Source organism: Lipotes vexillifer, unplaced genomic scaffold (genome assembly GCF_000442215.2).
Source record: "Lipotes vexillifer unplaced genomic scaffold, Lipotes_vexillifer_v1.1 scaffold1, whole genome shotgun sequence".
Classification (NCBI taxonomy): Eukaryota; Metazoa; Chordata; class Mammalia; order Artiodactyla; family Lipotidae; genus Lipotes; species Lipotes vexillifer.
Genome location: NW_006779068.1, coordinates 1589732 through 1595871, shown reverse-complemented (window position 1 = coordinate 1595871; position 6140 = coordinate 1589732).

The window sequence follows — 6140 nt, the reverse complement described above, 5'->3', positions numbered from 1 at the left end:
ATAACTACATTGCAACTGCTGAAACAAGAAAATTAACAGATACAATGTGATGATCTAATCCAGATGTTATTAATTTCTCACCAATGGCCTCAATAAAAACTTTATAGTAGAAAAAAATATTCTGGCCTAGGTTCGATCCAGGATTACATACACATTGCATTTAGCTGTATTGTCTCTTTAGTCATTTATTCTGGAGAAGTTCCTCAGTCTGTCTTTGTATTTCATGACCTTAACATTTTTGATGAATATAGACCAGGTATTCCATAGAATATTTCTCAGTTTGGGTTTGTCTGTTATTTCCTCACGATTAGGTTGAGGTTCTGCACTTTTGGCAGGATTACCACAGAAGCGATGCTGTGTCCTTAGTGCTTCAGATCAAGAGGCCCATGATACCAGTTTGTCCTTACTGATGATATTAACTTGGTTAAGGTGCTGTCCACCAAGTTTTTCCATTGTAAAGTTTTTTTTTTCCCTTCTGTAATTAATAAGAATTTTGTGGGTACAAGTTTCAGACTATGTAGATATACTTGTCTTCAAGAATTTTTTACCCATTAGTTATAGTATCCATTGATGATTCTTACCTGAATTATTACAATGTTTTGTCAAATGCTATTTTTTTAACTGTATTATTCCTTCTACATTTACTTGTTTGCATTCTATTATAGGGAAGAGTTTTTCTTTTTAAATTTTTATTTACTTATTGATTGACTGATTGACTGATTTTTGGCCACCCCATGCCACATGTGGGATCTCAGTTCCCCAACCTGGGATTGAAGCCATGGTCCCTGCAGTGGAAGCACGGATTCCTAACCACTGGACTGCCAGGAAATTCCAGGGAAGAGTTTTTCATTTTTCCTCATTCATTCTCATTCATTATCAGTTTGAATCCATGTGTTCCTATTTTATTCAATGGATTTTAACCAATTACCATCGTTCCTTCCCCTTCCCCCCCACTTCAATGACATGTTCAACTGTCCCAGATTTTGCCAGCTGGAGCCTCTTCAAGCTGACTCCTGGGTCTTTTGACATGTCCCCATCATTCTTTGGGTACTTTTTCACTTTCTGGCATTCTAGAGCTTGAGCAGAGAAAATTGTTTGCTCTGCTCTAGCTCTAGAATCAGCTAGTTTTTCAGGGAGCTCTGGTTCCTTTTAGTGGAAATGGTATTTAGAAACCAACATAGGTATGCTCATTGCTACAGGGCTGTTATTGCTTCTAGACCCTCACAGCAGTCAGCTAGGAAATATATGCTCGTGTACACACACAAACACACACACATACACACACGTCTATAAATGTATTATAACTATACCCAGTTAGCTAACTTTATAAAATCATGTGTTCATACTGATACCTGTAATTCTAGTCCAACAACACAGAACTTAGTATCACGTTCCTCCTTTTCCATTTTGAAACTGCCTTCTGACACTGAGAAATTTGGCTCCCATTATGCTCAACCTATTATTTGCTCAGTTGAACTCAGTAAAAGTAATGTTAGAAATGCTAAGTCATACCACTGGGTAAAACAAACCAATGACCTAGAATTCAGTATTTATAATTCTATTTGCCTTTAGTTTAAGCATGTATAGTCAACATACTGTGTTCAAAAGTGTGCATTAGTTCTAATTTTTATCTTCAGAGTGGTTATGTTATTCATTTGCTATTATTTGACATATGTTCATTTGTACTTATATTCCATTTCAGATTTTTTTTCTTTTTCTTTTTTTTTTTGTTGCGGTACGCGGGCCTCTCACTGCTGTGGCCTCTCCCGTTGCAGAGCACAGGCTCCGGACGTGCAGGCTCAGCGGCCATGGCTCACGGGCCCAGCCGTTCCGCAGCATGCGGGATCTTCCCAGACCGGGGCACGAACCCGTGTGCCCTGCATCGGCAGGCGGACTCTCAACCACTGCGCCACCAGGGTAGCCCCCATTTCAGATTTTTTCATCATTTTTTATTATGTGTGTTTGTGTACATAAAACACTAAGATGGCTCAAAAGTCAAAACTCAACAAAAAAGATATACTCAGAAAAGTATCAAGATTTTTTAGCAAATATTTTTTCTTTATTGAGTGTTCCTTCTCCTATATTTACAACTGTGAGCCTGGACCCTTTGGTTCATTTTCCCTGTAGTCTGTGCCTGCCTGCCTTCCACTCCCGAAGCACACACACAGACATACATATACACATACTGATGGAAAAGATATTGAAAAACTACAAGATGATCTTTAGGATGAGGTATGTTTCTTCCACCTTTGGACATGATTCTATATGAAACAATATACTTGATTTTGTTCAGTGTATGATAACCATATATGTAAGCGATCTAAAAATATTTTTTCTTGTGAAAACACCATAATGGACTACATGGTCCAATCTCACTGTATAAAAGCAGAGTTTCCTTTATTAAGACAAAGCAACCTGGATTTGTTTTTACTTAAATACAAGACCAAAACAACACATGAATCATTTCCTCTATAAGAGAGTGACTCCAGACTGGGAGCTCATTATCCAAACCCTGTGTCAGGTCCACTCTGCCAGCCCCACTTCCTCAGGACGTGTATCTTTCATCACCTCTGGCTCCTCTGGAACAGTAACCAGCTGCCTCTAATTGCCTCACAGACCAGGTGTGGTGGTGGTAGTGGTGGTGAGAGTGGGCTGAGGCATTTTTTAAAAACCAAGAATCCGTCGTGCGAAGATTAACTAAGATTTTCACCATTGTATTTTGAAGTCCTTGACTATGTTTTAAACACTATCAGGAATCTAGCTTTGTTATTAAAACAATTTAGCTATATAAAATGTTGATTTCTTTTCCTCTCAGCCTCTATTCCAAAGGTCTATACCCATAACAATTTGACGTTTTGGAAGAACAGTTCTGTTCATTTTTGTAATTTTATATAACCTAGCTTTTGTGCAGCATGCGGCATCTTAGTTCCCCGACCAGGGATGGAACCTGTGCCCCCTGCAGTGGGAGTGAAGTCCCACCACGTAAGTATTTACTGAGTGCCTACAATGTGCCAAGCAACCCCAAGTACTGGGGACTGGGGACATCAGTGGTCAAAACAGATAAAAATCCTTACCTTTATGGAGCTTATGTTCTAGCAGGTGTAGACAGACAATAAAAAATAAACAGCTAATTATCTAATTTGTAACAAGATGTTAAGTGCTACGGGAAAAAACAGATCAGATTAGGGCGGCATGGGGTGCTGTTGCAGCAGAGGCAGTTAAATGAGGTGGTGGTGAGATCCGAGCAGGCTTTAACTTGCAAAAGGTGTTCATTATGCAGACATCTGGGGAAGGAGCACTGTAGGAAGAAGGAACAGTGTCTGTGATGTAAGGCTGAAGTGTACTTGGCTTGCTTCAGGAAAAGCAAAATGTATGGTACGGGGTGGGAGGGTGGGGGGCGGCAGAGACATAGAACCATGTGAGGGCAAAGGACTTCGGCTTTTATTCTGAGTGAAATGGGAGCCCCTGGAGGGACTGGGGTAAAGAGGCAACATAATTTGATTTGTGTTTTTAACAGACTCCCCTGGCTGCCTATTTAACAATGGAAGGGTGGAGGGAGGACTGGAAGACTTGAGACTAATTAGAAAGCTACTGAAATAATGTAGCAAGAGATGATGATGGTTTAGGTCAGAATGGTAGATAGCGGTGGAACTGGTGAAAGAGAATCTGATTCTAGGTATATTTTGAAGGTGAGCTAATATAAATTCCTGATGTACTGGCTGTGTAGTCTCAGAAAGAGAAGAGTCAAAGATGAAAGCTTTTGGCCTAAGCAACTTGAAAAGCAGAGCTGCAATTAACTGAGATGGAGAAAATTATGGAGAGTAGGTTTTATGGGGAAAGATCAGTTGTTCATCCTGACTGGAGTACATTCAGGAAAGGATGGGAAGAGAGGAATTGGAAACAGATATAGGAAACTCAACTATTGCTCCAAAAGGGAGGGGAATATGGCAGCTAGCAGGGGAAGTGAAGTGAAGAGGTTTATTTAGGCTGGGAAAAATTATAACAGATGTGTTTGCTGATAGGCATATTCAGTTAAGAGGGAAAACTGATATCGTATAAGAAAAGGATAATGGCCGGAGCAGCATCCTTGAGAAGGTGCGTGGGGGTAGGATATGGCACACAAGTAGAGACCAGATTTAAGCAGGAACATGGATGGGCAGGAAGATAGACTACGTGGAACCTGTGCTGGTAGATGGGTAGATTCGGTTGTGGGAGGCTGTGGAAGTTCCCTGCCAATTTAATTTTCTGAGTAAAGTAGGGAAGAAGGTCATCAGCTGGGTGGAGGATGAGGGAGAAGGTATTGGAGGTTTGAGAAGAAAGGAGGTGTGAAATGGTAATCTAGTAATGAATTTAAAATGAGACCAATCAGTATAGTTGTTCATTTTGTTCGGCTGCATGGCTGTAGGCATGGAGAAGACAGAGTTGAGTCAACCAGGTTTTGGTTTTGCCAAACAAGTAAGACAAAGCTAGAGAGTGAACTGAACGCAAAGGAGTGACTGTAATGACTGAACTGTAAGGGAGGGTAAGGGAGGAAGAGAGGACATCAAGAGCTGAGTGACAAATTACTTAACCTCTAAACCTGCTTACTTATATGAAAATGTTGAGTGCTGTTGTGAGGCTTACGTGGGATAATATGTTTATAGAATGCTTAACATAGGACCAAGCACTGAGTAAATATGCAATCAGTTTCTCAAGTGAGGTTTCCCATCAGGATCACCTGGGGAATTTTTGAAAATACTCATGCCCACAGCCCAACCCCCACAAATAGAATTTCTGAGGGTGAGGCCTGAGCATGGCTTGGTTTAACTACTCCCCAGGTGATTCTAATGTATAGTCAGGGTGGCTGTTAACTAAATGATCTCTATTAATAATACTAACAATCACTTACTGAATGTCTCCTATGGGCCAGGCAATGTACTATAGTATACTATAGTATTATCTCATTTAAGGGCCACAACTTTTCAAGGAGGAGTTCGTGCCTGAAGTGACAAACAGTAAGTGACAGAGCCAGGAATTTCTAGCCAGTTGTCTATGACTAAGTCCCTTCTATTAGAAGCTTGCTACTCCAAGAATGGTTTGAGGAGCATCAACACCACCAGAGACCTTGTTAACAACAAATGCCTCATCACTGACCTTGCTAAATCAGAATCTGCATTTGAGTAAGATCTTCAGGTGACTCCTATGTATAATAAAGTTTGAGAAGCTCTGAAATAGGCCACACTGGCTCTCTCTGCCACAATTTCCATTCTGGAGTAAGGTGGACACAAACAAGTCATATCCATGGACCAAGGGCAACAGCTGATGTCAACTGCTTATAAGTATCAATAAATAGTTCTTAAAGGCCTGAAAAAGGTAATAAATGTCTCAAAAGGATTATCTCTGGAAATATTTTACTTATGAAATAATGCTGAATAATATTATTCTTGAAATATTTACACAGGCTTTGGTGGGATTGGAGGTGGAAAGGAACACCAGTACCTTAAGGAGTAACTTTTTTCTGAATCAACCAAAATTTCTGACAACCAAAATCATTGTGAACCGAACATATATAATCCTAGCTCAAATAACAGCTAAGTCTTTCGAATTCATTTAAAGATGTATTTATTTACAAGATACAAGTGTTTAATATTTAATAGGAATTAAAGTGCTTGATTTTACAATGTTTCCAATTCTCTGCCTTTATGACCAAATATACATATGTTACACAATATATACACTATCTGCAAGTATTTTACATTCATATAGCTAGAAGAGAAAAATTACTTTTTGTGTATACTTTCTCACATTTGAGTTAATTCTAAAATTTTGCTAATATACATTTCAAGTTGATCAGTCAACAATTCAAAAACCCAGATAACACTTATTCAAGAATATCAGTCAACTGTCACTCATAAAATGAAATGCTAGTTTGGTACAACAAACAAGAACCTCCAAAGTTTTATATACAGACATGATTGCTAATGAAGGGAGACACCCCCGCCACCGCAAGCGATACATTTCAACATCCATATAATGTGTAATATATAATGTAATTCTGTTATCATAATGGTCCCCATAGACTATTATGTCTCTTCCCAAACCCATATATATATATATATATATATATATATATATATATATATATATATATATATATATAT